This window comes from Castor canadensis, chromosome 6 (assembly GCF_047511655.1).
Source record: "Castor canadensis chromosome 6, mCasCan1.hap1v2, whole genome shotgun sequence".
Lineage (NCBI taxonomy): Eukaryota > Metazoa > Chordata > Mammalia > Rodentia > Castoridae > Castor > Castor canadensis.
Genome location: NC_133391.1, coordinates 41,899,612 through 41,915,907, shown reverse-complemented (window position 1 = coordinate 41,915,907; position 16,296 = coordinate 41,899,612). Strand labels below are relative to the sequence as shown.

The following is a 16,296-nucleotide window of genomic DNA, read 5'->3' as shown; positions in this document are numbered from 1 at the left end:
CTCTAGATAAAAGTAAATTGCAATATAATATAATTAATGTGTTGGGTATATGTAATATTTAAATTTGTGAAGATTTTAAATCCTATAAATGATTTATCTTTAATTTTTAAATTGACTTTTGGGAACCCTTACACTACTAAATAAATCTCTTTGCCTTGATTTGAGGTTTAACGTGACTTAAGTCAAATGTATGCTTAGGACTTCACCAGGTTTGATCCTCCATGGCTTCTAGAGTCTCTCAGACAAGCAGCCTTCCCAAGTGAGGCACAAGCAGGATGAAAATGGATTCTCTACATGTTTTTGGTGTTATGGTCCTTCCTCATTGTTAATCCTAACAAATAGAAAAATAAATGTAGAATAGCCCTACCTTACACTTTTTCTGCAAGAAATGCTCTGGCCAAAACACAATTAACAGGCGTGCACCTAGGAAAGTTTATAAAGTACCACTATATAACCCTGATCAACATGCAAACCTTGTTTGGTGAATTGAGAATCTGGAGTTTGAGGAGCTCTATACTGTGTCTGTTCTTAGCTGGAAGGATACCACTGCTGCCTTTCTTTTTGGCTAACTCAAAACACTAACATTTCAGGAAAACTTAAAATCCAACTTCACTGAAGTGAACTTTAGGCAAGGAACTCCAGCGTTCCAAACTCCAACCTCCACTTTGACTGCTTCTCATGTGTTTCTGGCTGACTCCCTCACAGATTTTATAGGCTGTGACTGTCTTACATTTATTTTCCAAAATTAAAAAATAAATTCCAGAAACCATTAAATTATTAAATAAATCTCTTTGCCTTGATTTAAGCCTAACAAAATAAGCAACCCCCCCCTCCATAATAATGTTATCCATTGTGTAAATATTTACTAAGTACTTAAACTATTATGTCTCAATAACCAGGACCCTTTGCTCAGCGCCCCTTAGAGCTAACCGACTATTATTCCTTGTTTAACAATGAATTCTTTTGGACCTGGCTCGGTAACTTTTACTTAGGCTCAGTAACTTTCTCATTCTTTTTTTCATGTGGGATACTAGATGTATAAATGCTTAGTAGAATTCTTACTACTAACACAAACATATGTTTTTAAAAGTAGAAATGCTCTCCAAAGGTTTCAGATTTAAAAGGCTTTATAGTTTTTTAAAGTAAAAGCAAGTCTATGAAAACTGTAAAAGACAACAGGTTATGAAATACAGTGAAATGTAGGGAACATTTCTGGAAACAAGTGGTATTTCCTCTTAGTTTTACAGAAATCAGCCAATTTTTCTTTAAGAAGGCATTATCACTCCAGCAAAACAAAACACAGCAGTCCCTATTTGTTGACTCAGACATGGCAAGAAACAGTCTGTCCTCAAAGCTGTGAGGAGATAGGAAACAGAGTTTAGGATAAAATGAGTCTTGAAACCATCACCACAGAGCCACTAATTGCACTCTACCTACACATTCTTCCTTCAGTTACCTGAACTGTAATAAAAATGCTGCCCAAATTAAACCCAAGGGAAGTGCCCAGGCTTGCGTACGAGGAATAGATCATTGCTGTCAGCAATGATCTATTCGTGTGCTGATGAGGAGTTATGGTTCCAGGTATCTCAAGTACTTTCTTTAACACTTGCAAACTTGTAACATACATGGAAATGAGGGTATTCTCCAACATGAAGATGGCACAGAAAGACAGGCATTACACAGAAAGAATGCCCCCACTTAAGTGCACAGAAGCTATTATAAGCTAACAAAGCAAGAGTTTGCATCCTGAAGGGATGGTCAGTTGAGAAACAATGAAAGATAACAAGGATCAAAGAAGTCAAGGAAGCCACCTAATCTGCTGGATTGAAAAATGCCAGGAGTAGAGATATGCTCTAAAATTCTTCCTTGCTGTCAAGATCTAATAGAGATGGGAAAAACTTTAATTCAGCCCTTGGCTTGAGGCTTGCCTTTCTACTATAGACCATTTATTGTGTCTTAGTAAGAGGTGGATGAGGACTTAAACGTAGCAAGCATGTATGTATGTTGTGAATGACCTCCCTGCTGTGCTTAAAGCTTCAGGTCTACATATTGATGAATGAAAAACAGGGGAAAATAAGGCAAAGAAGGGAGAAGAGAGGTTTGCATTGTTTGAGAAGGCAAACCAAGTGAAGACTGATCTGTATTTAAAAGGAAAACTGAGGTAGGCAGTTGCCTTCATCTGTTTGCATACCCGTGCACATACCCAAGAGCTGTGATTGATGACTGATAACTCACACTCCTGTCTGACTCTCCAAGGTCTGATGCCAAGAGACCCCTATGTAATGCTTTGTGGTGGTCAAGCCAGACCTTCTCGGCATTACTACATGTCTGCCAGACAAATGGATCTGAAAAACAGCAACATGCTTCTTGCCTGCTGGAAAAACACACAAACAACCTTATCACACACAGCATTTCATTTCCTTCCTTCTCTATGGTATAGCTCCATTTGGAGTGAAAGAGATGCACTAGGAGGAGCTGCCCAGGATAAACAAAAGGAACCTGATGACCTTCACAGGATCTCAATAAACAAGGTACAGAGTAACAAAGGATATCAATCTAGATTATGAAGGACACATCCACTGGCTCTTTCACTCAGACTGAGGCTGGGATAGCTCGGGACTTAAAAACTGTACAGCCTGATTTATAGCACTTCAGCCCCCTTCTCCCACTTTCTCACCCATTCCCTCTGAGCCCAGAAAGCTCCTTTTCAATTGCTAATCTGTTAAGTTAGAGAGTGTGGAAATTTCCTTCTGCATGGGCTTAGGGTACCCTCCTCCCCACACACACACCTGAAGGCCACTGGAGACAGGAGAGATGAGAGACGCAGGTTTTCACCCCACCTCCAAGTTAAGGGTAATATAAAAATGACCTAAAGTAAAAATTCTTTTTCCTGCACACAGTGCCTCCATCTCACCTGGCAGAGACCTCCGCCTGTAACCCCTTCTCCCTTTTGACTTCAAAAAGTCTATAGGACCACAAAGATGGTTGTCTACAAATGGTAAGGTTTGATAGCTTATATGTACAAAGGCTCCCAAACATGGGCCAGTGTCTGGAAGAGATTCTCCTGCGAGTAGCATTTACTTCCAAGTCAGGTTAAAGGTGGGTGTGTGTACACCCAAGAGTTGGAGGAATAGAGCGAGACTATTTGCCTTGAGTCACATTATTATTTCGGCTCCAGCATCAACTAAAACACATAAACTAGATATTTAGAATTCTATGCTGAATGTTCACAGACAGGCTGTGGTCACTCAGAGTCACATTCTGGGTCTGCAGCTTTTGTTAGACACAGCTCCTGATTTCAGCCTAAGAGGATACTGGTAGCAGGGAAAGAGTTTAGCTACCATCTGGAATCCAGAAGACAATATAAATGTATCTGTAGTAGTGTATAAGTATCAGAAAAGAGTACCTTTCTATTTGGATACAGGGAAATTTCATATAGAAGTCTGATCCATTGTGCTAAAGTTGGAAACAGACAGGAAATGAACTGTGCAGGTTAGAAACCCTGTGACTTAGTGTTTAAGGATCACACCATGGGCAGCTTGCACTGGCAAGGGAGTAAGAGGGCCAGATGGGCAGAAAGATCTGGGAAGAAGGATCTGAGCAAAATGGCCCTGAGCCAGCATTTTCAACCTTAGTACAGGGTCGTTTTCTCTGAAAAGTGCCACAAGAACTCTGAATATCTGAGAGAACAGATATTACAAAAATATTTGTTCTATTACAAAAGAACACTCAAGAACAGAAAACAGCCCTAGGACAGGCAGGCAGCACAATGGGTGTCTCTCTAACCCATTCCTCTCATTACTATAAACTGAAATAAAGCTAGGTTTCCTGTGAGACAGAGGTGAATTCCAGAAAAGCCCTAGGTATACACCTTCTTACCTCTACTTCAGCCATTTTGCTTTGTTTCCATGAACTGTTATTCCCTTCCTATCTTTTTTCCCACCCTGCCCAAGTAAAGAATCTTTATTTCAACTCCATACAGACATACATACACAGACAGCATCCCCTCTCAGGGGGGCGGGGGGTGGGGGGGAATGGGGGAGAACCAAAACAAAACTCCCATACATCTGAAAAGCTAGGAAGGATCTTGGCTGCCCTGACAGAGTTGTCCTTTCTGGATTTATGTCTGCCGTAGTCAATAAGGAAATCATACTTAAAAAACAAATTCTTTCTGAAAATTTTATATTCCATGAACAAATCCCATGGATTAACGATTTCCAGACATCACCCTTTCACCTTGGGAGTAATCCAGGCTTTGGGTAGAAAAAAAAGGTTTGGGAAAAACAAGAATTAGAAAGACTGCTTTCTCTACCAATTTCCTTTATTTGAGAATAAATCCTCCCCAAATTTCTTAAACCTCTGAAAACGTTTAATGGACATCACAATTTCAATGTTACTAGATTTTGATGCTTAAAAAAAACCTCTATTATTTGAGAATGTAAAAGTGAGTGGCAAAAGAGGTTCAGCACAGCAAACACCAGAAATCCTACAAATTGTGGCTGACGTCAACACATTGCAGAGTGAAGAACAGTCTGTGATTTCAGCTATGAAATCACACCCAGCCCCATCTTTGGAAGAAGAGCCCACGGCCTGGATTCTCTCTGCTCCGCACAGCCTCATGAAGTGCAGACTGCAGATCAATGCTGCAGTGTAGTTAGTGGTAGAGGGGACAGTCCCTATGAAATGTGAAAAACAGAATGGACAAAAAAGGGGCAAACTCACAGGTGCTCACAGGAAAACAGCAGAACACCAGAGAAAGTGAGAAAATGGGGTGCAGGCGGGCCACAGGAGAGGGTTCAAGGACCTAGAAATGGGGTACACCCAGACTGAAGAATTGGAAGCTACATGATCTAACAAAAAGCAGGCTGGAAGGGAAGGGAGAGCGGGAGAGAGTGAGAGAGAGAGAGAGAGAAAAAGAGAGAGAGAGACAAAGAGAAACATTATAAGTTTGTGCAAAATCTTCATGTTCTATCTACTAGGCCCCACTTTTCAGTACTCACAAAATTGACTATACACAGGCAACCATATCCATATTTCATGGCAATTTTACTGAGAAAATTCAAAGGACAGAGATCATGTTTTTTCTATAATTAGAGTACCTGATTTTATAGGTATTTTCTAAATACCTAGAAAACAGGACACAGAATGAAAGAATGAAAAAAGCCCCAACTCGACAGTTCAAAGGAGAAAAGGGACCAGAGAATGCAGAAATCCACCTCTTCCTGCCGTGTTAATCCACTGTTTGAGTAGCAGCATCTCCCTGGCTCTAAGGATACTTTTGCTTTCATGGACTTTAACAGCAAGTAATTGGAGGACTTGCTATGAGCATGCTTTAAGCATTCTTCGTGAGTATACTTATCACAAAAATGAACACTGCAAAGCCATTCTAAGGGTGAAGGTGTGCCTCCCACACCCTCTGAGTTCAGTGCTATATGTGAGGTACCTGACGGTCTTCAGTTACCCCTGCTGTTTTCTATGATTTCTGTATGTGACAGTAAAGCACCAGGCTCATGTGCTGCTAAACACACACACACACACACACACACACACACACACACACACACACACACACACACACACACACACGATCTGATTGGCTGAGCTGGGCTCCTCTGAGCTGGAACTCCTCCTGCATCCTGGCATCCTGGCATCTCTTGGGTGGATGACAACTTGTACCTTTCAGGAAAGCACAGCTGTCTGCCTGGCTGCTTGCCTTTATCTGCTCTCACGTCCATTGTTGCCCTCGTGAAATTTTTATTAGTTAGCCTGGAGTTGCATCTTGTGATCTTAATAAAGAACTGTGTGTTCATGAACACTGTTCTGGTAACCACTGCTGCATCCCAGCAAGGAACAACCGTTACATTTAATGCACACACAGTAGTCTCATTTTTTTTTTTTTTCCTGAGCCAGGGTCTCCTCATGCCTCAGCCTCCCAAGTGCTGGGAATGCAGGAACGTACCACCTAGCAAAGGAATCTTTTTTGAGGAGGTACTGGGGGTTGAACTTGGCCTCATGCTTGGTAGGCAGGTACTCTATCACTTGCTTAATGTCCGTGCCACCTGGACTGTGGTCCTCCTATTTGTACTTCTCCATATAACCAGGATGACAGGCATCTACCACCATGCCCAGCCATTAGTTGAGATGGGGTCTTGTGAACTTTTTGCATGGACTGACTCAAAGCATGATCCTCTCAATCTCTACCTCTGGAGTAGCTAGGATTATAGGTGTGAATCACTCCACCCAGCAAGAGTCTCCATTCTTTAGTGCCAGAGAAGGAAGGCAATATATTTATTGTGGTTATGACCAGAAACATGACCTATTCAAATACTGTAGCCAGAAGAATACAGGACCTTGGCTGGTGACATCACGTTAATTGCTGGGTATACAATTTCAGAGACCGAGGTTTCAAAAAAGAGATTTTTTTTTTATTTCACAGAAGCTGCCCTCACCAAAGACAGATCTGTATCACCTATGTCACATGCTGTGAAATCTTATGCTCTCTGAAACAGTGCAGAAGTACAGAGCACTAAAGAGTAATGGTTAAGAGCACAAGCTCTGGAAATAAACTGTCTGGCTTAATTCTAGGGATGGCCACATTTTAGCAAGAAGACCTAGAACAAGTTACTTTGGCAACAATGTCCCTTTTGGAGTTATAATAATCCATGTGTCTGTTACATAGTAAACTTCTTCAATCATCAACTATTATTCTTTTCATGTATCTGTTTCACCATCTGTAAAATGGGAATAATAATGCCTATCCTTGTGAAGAAAAATGTAAGTTATGGTAAATAAAATCAGATGTTCAGAAAAACCCTGATTGATATAAAATCATGATATACTTTACATATGAAAAAGAACTGATACTAATAAGTCTATAAAACCAGAAAATTTAAATATATAGAAAATTTTTGAAGAAATTAAACTGAACTGACTTAGCAGCTCCAGAAAATACTCAATGCAAACTCCTTGATGTCTGCTGGTATAACCTGAATTAAATACTAGTGAGTAGGTTGTACATGTGTCCATTCAGTCACACATTCCCAAGGTTGGGCATATTTAAAACCTTCATTAGATCAAAACAGTAATCTGTACTCATACTCATTTTGAGTGTGGACTGTAAGAGATGGAAGACATTTTAGAGATCATCTAGGTCATCAACCTTCTAAGTGAAAAATATAAGACCCCAAGGGGTAGCCTGACCTGTAAAGATGGTTAGAAGCTCAGTGTCAGGGAATCACTACTTGAATGCGTTTTGTCTCGACTAATTATAGACTATGATGCAGCCTTTTTTCAGTGCTTTTATCTGTTGTTGGTCCTGGGTTTGAACTCAGGGCCTTGGGTTTGCTTGTGGTTGTAAACTTTCTAAACTGTAACTGGACTTGCAGTTTGTGTTCTCTACTTTTGAAATCACAAAGACTAGAAATATTTTGGGACATTTCTTGGAAGAACCAAAGGTTCTTGATAATGAATATATCCCCACTTCTCAAACTCTTCCATTACCAAGCCCACTCAGGCCTTCAGCATCACTCTCCAGGGGAATGCAGGATGCTCTTTACTGCTCTTGTAGCATTTGTCCCCCTGTCTCCTCTACAGTCCATGGTGGCAGCTAAGGTCTTCACCATCCATCCGCTGCTGGCTACACCAGGCTTAGGGCTTATTTTTTTTCTCCAACACCATGTGGCAACTTAAAAATAAGCCCACAAATTCTTTGAAATTCTTCCCTCCAAAAAGTGGTGCCCAAGTCCATCTCTGGGATGGGCTTAGTGACTCAATTCTAAGGAACAGAACATGGTAGAAATGATGGTAAAGTTTTGATTCTAGGAGGCGTGGCTCAAGAAACAGATTTTTTTTCTTTTATTATTCATATGTGCATACAAGGCTTGGGTCACTTCTCCCCCCTGTCCCCACCCCCTCCGCCCCTTCCCTCTCCTCCCCACCCCCTCAATACCCAGCAGAAACTATTTTGCCCTTATTTCTAATTTTGTTGTAGAGAGACTATAAGCAATAATAGGAAGGAACAAGGGTTTTTGCTGGTTGAGATAAGGATAGCTATACAGGGCATTGACTCACATTGATTTCCTGTGCGAAGAAACAGAATTTTTGCTTCGCAAGCTTGAATCCTTGAGTCCTCCTCCCCCACATATATATATATATATATACTCCAATAGCCGTAGAGAAAATTCCACATGGTGAGAGACCCCAAGTAAGAACTACCCAGTTAAACCACTCCTGAGCTCCTTATCTACAGAAACCATTGATATATGTTTAGTGGTAATTTTATGTTGTCAAGTTCTGGTGTAATGTGATGTACAGCAACAGATAATTACTATGTACCCATAACACTGTACATGGTGAACTGCCAAGAGAAATCTAAGTTTGTTATGCTATTTATGCTTCTATACCTTTGCAAATGCTATGTCCCTGTCTAAAGTTGTATCTGTCTAATAAATGTCTACTGCTCTTCAAGGGTCAACTCAAGTGTCATATCCTTGTGAACTACCAAGTCTCTTGTGTAAACCTGGATTTTCCTTCTGCATCTTACATAACTTTTGATTAGTGAAAATCTGTTATTTATCATTTGTTTCATGGTTTTGAAACATGTTTTCTTCTCATGTACCTGGTACAGTGTAGTTACACAGGAGATGCCAGTAATTATTTGTGAGTTAATTTTCTCATTTCAGCCAGATTTAAGCCAAAATAAAAGCTCCAAACCACACTAATGGAAGCATTCTATGTGAACTTGAGAACCCACATGTGAATGATAAAGCAGTGTGGAGAATTTGTTTTTCAGATCGTTAAAAAATGAAGTCAGTGATAAACATCCTGGTTCAATTCATGGAAGATAACAATGTGAATATTATATTTTAAAATAATGACCCACCAACTTAATGACCATGTGACCAAATTTAAGATGTTTTCATTTGAAATCCAGAGTGCCAAAAGCAGAATCTGAGTAACTTATTTCTTATTCCCATGAAAAAAAAACTCAGACAGCCTAAGAGCTTTCTAGGCTTGCCAAATTCCTCCTCATACTAAAAATTTGTGATTCTACTCTTGTAATTTAGGAAAAAACAGTATTATATGTTCAGTGTTGACTGTATTTCAATGAAATGAAATGCAGCCTTGCTAACAAGTGTTTTGCCTTAAAACCTGAAATTTTACCAAAAAGAAAAGGCCATCTGTTTTGAATATTTATAGACTAAGCCCCTATTTGTGCACTGCTTTGATCTCCTGGCATAATGGGAAGCCAGTGATACAGTCCAGCTACACCTCAATCAAGTGTGCTCATTTAATTTATCCCAGAAATGCTGACTGTCAGATCCAGCTGGAAACATCAGTCTCCCCCTCCTACCATCAGGAAGGAGGAAGACACACCAACAGGAGAATAGCTCTTTTGTTTTGGTTGACGATGCAGTTTTGTGTTAAAAAAAAAATGTTCCTTTAACCCAAAATGGATCATAATTCTAAAGGCAGAGAAAATGTACAGAAATTAATAAGGAATCAAGGCCAAGTTAGTGAAAGCAGTACTGCAGAACCCCACCGTAACAAGACTGCTGTTTAATAGCACAAGTTAGAGCACACCCTCCACCGCCTCATGCTGTAAAAGTAAAAAGTGTGAGAGGCCTGTCTTCCACATCCCAAACTGGCATTAAAAAGGTGTCCCACTATATGTTAACTGAGGTGGCTGAATAATGAACTTTATAATATTCTACAAAGTACAGCAGACATTGACTAGGACATTTACACAAGGGTGGTGAGATTAGAGGATAATTTATTAGGATGAAGGGAGAAACTAAGACATTAAAAATAATTACTAGTACTGCATAGAAGCATAAGTAAAATATATACAACTTTCCTTTAGGGCAAAAAGTCACTTTTTTTTTCTTTTGTGGGTCTTGTGCATGCGAGGCAAGAGCTCTACCACAGTGCTGGACATTTTCAGATGACTATAAAAAATGAGAAAGATATGATTTTTACTTTTCACAATGTGCAAGGATTATTTAATTGTTCAGAGAGAATGTCCAAATCACAAATAGTAACAGAAACAACTCTTCCTCATCAGTCAAACACTCATTCGTATTAACATGTGAATCCATGGGTCTAACAGCAATATGTTCCAGAGATGCTTAAAACACTCTAACTTTCAGTCTAAGAAATAAATCAAGTGAGTCAAAGGACAATGTCATCTTAATTCATTCAGCAGAGACCACAAAAAATGCAGGATGTACTTGTGGACCACTGTAAATGCTGTCTTACAAACATTAAGAATGGGCTGGGGGCATAGCTCAGTGGTAGACCATGTGCTCAGCATGGACAAGGTCCTGGGTAAAATCTCTAGCACCACAAAACAATGATGACAACAGAAAATACACATTAGGAGAAAGGTTCCCTATCCCAAATAACTTACAACTGCATGGGACCTAGGAAGCCATAATCACAGAGCCTTCCTGAATTGCTTAGAACCACAGTGTAGAGGTCAGAGCTTTTCTCTGTGTGCATGTGTGTGTGTTTCTATTGCCTGACAATTAGCCTTAGCTCAGAAAGCTCCAGAAGACAAAGAGTCTCTTGCTAGCATGGAGTAATGAGGCTGGACTTAGGTTGGTGGCCAACTTCCATGGGTGCATCCGGGAGGAAGCTACCATGCTGGTCGGGCAATATCAGTGAGCTCTGGTGATTCAATCAGAGGCTCAGAAAAGAGCCTGCAGTTTTACTGTAGGAAAACTGGTTTCTAGGACTGGGTTTTCTGTGTAATGTGAAGAATGTTTCTGTAATAGAAGTCTACAAAACGGACTCCAGCAATATCCTATGGTTGTGTGAGCACTACCAGTGTCATCCTCCTTGTCATTATCACCTCTGTCTGACAGGCAAAGGGCAAAGTGTGCTGAATATGTTATTACATGTAATCCTTACAATAATCTTTAATGTAGTTTTATTATTGTTATTTAGTAAATGAGGGACCTGATGCTTAGAGAAGAGGCTAAGTGATTTGTGGACAGGTACACAGATACTGAAGGGATTCACATTAGGTCTAAAGGCAGCACATTACTCCTTAGCACCAGGCTAAAAAGGTCATAAAAATAAGGTAAGTGTACTATAAGGGAAGGTACAGGAAGGATATTTGTTCAGTTTCAAATGTGATATAATATTACATTAAGAGAGGCAGAGACTTACAGATACATGATTATGCATACATCATGATTATAACAATACAAAACAATAATACCACTGCACTGTGATATACCAAAATATTAACTGAGACTGCATCAAGATAACAGGACTAAGGAGAATTCTTTTTCTTTTCCATTTTCCAAGTGAAGTGGTTAGTGTTGTGACAAATCCTCCCTCCTTGCAACCCAAGTTCCAGGTGTGCAAGTTCAAATGTGCAAGGAGACACCCAGGCCTTACACAGAGAGGCCCCCAAAGTAGTTTACACAGTCTGTTTAACTTCTGACAGAGGAGAGAGGTGATACATCTAGGACACATGGTGAGGTCTCCTTCACTCTTCTTAGCTAATGGAATGGAAAATGAGACTGAATGTACCTCTCTTGATGGCCTGGGTCTGGAGGCTCTGTCTGGGATTTAGGAGAAAGGGCAGGAGAAAGGAGTTCCAGGTTGATGAAAGAACATGATCAGAGAAACCTTGTGTGGGAATAAAATGTACATTTGCCTGGGGTACCCAGTGCTGCAGCTCTGGGGGCTTAGATGTCTTTCCTATTGGCCTTTTGGAGGTTGGAGGCAGCTATGTGAAAGGAGTTCAAACCGTTCTTTTTTTTTTTTTTTTTTCTGCTTACTCTTTTTATTTTAAAGTAATGAAACATGACAGATTTAGTTTAGATCCCTCTGTTTTCTTTTTTTTTTTTTTTTTCATTTTTCTTTTATTATTCATATGTGCATACAAGGCTTGGTTTATTTCTCCCCCCTGACCCCACCCCCTCCCTTACCACCCACTCCACCCCCTCCCGCTCCCCCCCCTCAATATCCAGCAGAAACTATTTTGCCCTTATCTCTAATTTTGTTGTAGAGAGAGTATAAGCAATAATAGGAAGGAACAAGGGGTTTTGCTGGTTGAGATAAGGATAGCTATACAGGGCATTGACTCACATTGATTTCCTGTGCGTGGGTGTTACCTTCTAGGTTAATTGTTTTTAATCTAACCTTTTCTCTAGTTCCTGGTCTCCTTTTCCTATTGGCCTCAGTTGCTTTAAGGTATCTGCTTTAGTTTCTCTGCATTAAGGGCAACAAATGCTAGCTAGTTTTTTAGGTGTCTTACCTATCCTCACCCCTCCCTTGTGTGCTCTCGCTTTTATCATGTGCTTATAGTCCAATCCCCTTGGAATTGGAGAACATCATTCTGAGTGAGGTTAGCCTGGCTCAAAAGACCAAAAATCGTATGTTCTCCCTCATATGTGGACATTAGATCAAACCGTTCTAACACCTGTGCAGCAGAAGAGTGTTTCGTAAAAAAAAATGTGGAAGATCGAATCTGGCCCAGTCACAAAATGTTCTGAATTATGAAGAAAAAATGATAAACTGAATTTAGATGTACAAAGGTGGGCAGAGTAAGTACAAAGATGAGGAAAAAATCGGGGCAAATATATTTTATACAAGATTATAAATGGGGAGGGAGGATGATGGAGGGGGTGTATTCAAGTATGATATATTTGATATATTGTGAGAGCCTTTGAAAATGCCATAAGGTACTCCCAGCACACACACAAAAAAAGATTATAAACAGACAAAAGAGCAGTACCCCATTCTTATGCTAATATTGAGAAAACATTCAAATTTGAACTAGCAAGCATAACTCCATGTGGCTATATGAATTATTTTAGCTCACAAAGCATATAATAGTATCTAGTCTAAGTTTGGCAAAAGCTGTAGGTTGGAATGAAGATCCTAGAACTCTGGGAATTTCTGCAAATTGTCTGTATTTGGGCTCTACAGAGTGCTGACGTTACAGCCCAACGATAAAAGCACAGAAATTTGGTGTCTTCCACCAATGTTAATACAGGACCAACCACACCCTACTCCTGCCAAAACTTCTGACTTACCTATAAGATTTTAAAAACTGAGACCCCATTCTTAAGACTTTAGATAGCATACAAAGACTACAGAAGTGAATGTTGACTGTATGAAGACTAGCAAACAGCACCTATTATTTGTATAGCAAATATGGATTTATAAATTACTTTCATGTTCATTATATCAGAGCCTTAAGAAAAGTAGGAGAGTTATTAGCAAACCCATTTTAGACATGAATAAAATAAGGTTTCAAGAGGTTAATGAATTATTGAAATCACTGACCTTCTTTCAATGCTTTTTCTATCATATTAACTAAGTATCTACATTTTTCTTGGATAATTCATGTTAAAAAAATGGACTTTCTTAAACCTCAAGGAATTTAGTATTTAGTCTAAGAAAAGACAGTTAACTTAATATGTAGTCTGTCAGAGAAAAACAACTTTTATAGTTCAAAGGTTGTACTAAAAGTTATGTAAATAGATAACAATGAGAAGAAATAGGGTATCCACAGAGGAGGGATATTCATATCTTTTATTATTTTGGCTGCACTGGGGTTTGAACTCAGGACCTCACTTGTTAGGCAGACATTCTTACCACTTCAGCCACTCTGCCAGGCTTTTTTTTTTTTTCAAGGAGGGATATTTTTGAAACCAATTCCTTTCTATTCCATCCCTTGCTACAAGGCAACTGGAGAGTTGCAGAGAGCTGGCACAACTTCTTAGTTGAGTCAGAGATTCATTCTGGATTCTGGGCTGGTGAGTACAACGCAGAGAAAGTTGTTCTTTGGCTCTGTTTATAGTTTTGGAGGAAAGAGAGGGAAGCAGAAACTGCAAGGGGTTTCCATCCATGATAGCAGGGCAAGATCACTATCCCCACAGGAGATGAGGCTGCCTCACTGCCAGCCATCAGATACATATCAGCACAGTTACCCTACCAAAATTCTGCAGGTATCCTACAGCCCCAGGGAGGTTCTTTTCTTTACAAAACAGAAATAAACATCTTTGAGAAATCATATTCTTGGCAGTAAGGAATTCTAACTCTGTGCTAATCTAAGCAGCAGCATCCTATTCCACAAATAAAATAAACCTAGTCAACCAAACTGTAAGAAAGTGTTTTTAGTTTTAAAGATCAAAAGAAAAGCTTTCTGAGGCCCGAAGTCACTCTGGTACTTCCTTGGCTATATGCTTGTGAGCTGTTGCCCTGTGGAGTATATATGTGTGTATACATACATACATATAAATACATACATATATAAAACCAGTTCTACTTAAAACACACTATTTCAGCAGAATGCTGGAGAAGTACTTCAATATTTCTTCTCTTTAAAATGTCATAACCATGGTTTATCTACTCTGGATTAAAAAAAATAAGAGAGAGGAGTAAAGGTTTTTTTTTTTTTTTTGGTAGTACTGGAGTTTGAACTCAGAACTTTCCACTTGCTAGGAGGTGTGTGACTGCTTGAGCCATGCCTCCAAACATTTTTGCTCTGGTTATTTTGGAGATTAAGTCTTACTTTTGCACAAGGCTGGCCTGGACCCCGATCCTCCTATTTTAAACTTCCTGCCACTGCTGGAATGACAGGCATGTACTGCCCCAATATTGGTTGAGATGGGGGTCTTGTGAACTTTTTGCCCTGGCTGGCCTTGCACTATGATCTTCCAGATCTCAGCCTCCCAAGTAGCTAGGATTACAGGTGTTGAGCTCCTGGCCCCCAGCTAGATAGTAAGCTTTCTTCAGAGTGTATAGGTAGGCTCTCCTAATTTTCTGCCTATTGACACCCAGGTGGATACCTTGAGGTTGTGTAGAATGCAGAACAACTGTCTACTCTTTACAAACCCTGATGAAATAAACTATGTTGTTTTAAACAAAGAAAAAACATAATGAGCTGGGTACTGGTGGCTCATGCCTGTAATTCTAGCTATTTGGGAGGTTGAGAGTGGGAGGATCTTGGTTCAAGGCCAGATCAGGCAAACAGTCACAAGACCCCCATCTCCAAAATAACCAGAACAAAATGGACTGGAGGTGTGGCTTAAGTGGTAGAGTGCCTGCTTTGCAAGTGTAAAGCCTTGAGTTCAAACCACAGTCCCACCAAAAAGAATGCAATTGTTGTGCTTGATACTACAAAATTCAGAATGTTGGTATATAGAGAATACTTGTAGCTTAAACAAACAGTAAGAAAGTAATAAAACTGTAGCTAAGGGTCATTAAAGATGTGAAAGCCAGCTTATTGGTAGTACATAGCAATCACAAATGGGTATGCAACCTAGAGCTTCAAAATACAAGAAGCAAAAACAGAATCCACAGAAAAAACCCAAAAATTCTCACTCCATAAAAATTTAGTAAATCATGGAAGATCTGAAAAACTCTACAAACCACTCCTGAATTAACTGATATTTACAGATCATATTCTGGGTCAAGAAACAAATCTCAAAAATGCATATTAATTAAAATAAAAATGTATATTTTCTGATGACAGTGGCATTAAATGGGTGTTAAAAGATGAACTGAAACACATTAAAATTAAAAAGGGTTTATTTGAACAGTTAGTCATGCATCAGATTGCAAGCAGTGGGGCTCTGATGAAAGGGCTGCAGGGAAGGCTTTTGTAAGGTAGAAGCAGAAGTGAGGCAAAGAAAGTAAGTGGCTGGTGAAAGTCTTTTGTGATGCTTAAGATGGCAGCCAGGGCGTCACACATGCTAGGTAATGGCTATGCCTCTGGGCAACCCTCAGCCCTTGATTTGGATCACTGCAGTGGAAGGTCCCTAGTTAAGAGGTTAGTTGGGAAGTTTCTGATTAGTCGAGCTTGCTGTAATATCCCTGGTTGTGAGTTAGTAGTTGGTGGTTTCTGATAGGCCTAGAGCACGATCTTTTAGAGGTGGGTTTCAATTTGCTTATGCTGGGATCCAGGCCACCTGGAGCTGCCTCAGTCTAACGCCCTCCCAATTAACTTTTTTTTTTTTAAATATTAGAAATCAGTAACAATACAATACCTAAGTAAAACCCCACAATTTTAAAACTAACTTGATACTTCTGGATCAAACTCTGCCACCAAGAAGGAGCAGTTCATATTTGCAGAATAAATAGTTCAGAGCAGCTAAGCGCTCTCATCCCACCATCAAGGCACTGGACTAGGGGAAAGTGACCTGCAATGCACACCTGTCCCCAGTAGGCACTGTTCTTCCTATAAACAAGAAACACACCCATCAGGCACCAGTGGCTCATGCCTGTAATCTTAGCTACTCAGGAGGCAAAGATCAGGAGGATCACAGTTCA

General features: G+C 39.9%; 1 protein-coding gene across 10 annotated transcripts in view; it reads right to left on the bottom strand.

Annotated features, from left to right (window-relative positions):
- Window positions 1–16,296, bottom strand: part of Erc1 (ELKS/RAB6-interacting/CAST family member 1) — a 442,275-nt gene that overhangs the window by 45,755 nt on the left and 380,224 nt on the right. The window lies entirely within an intron of this gene.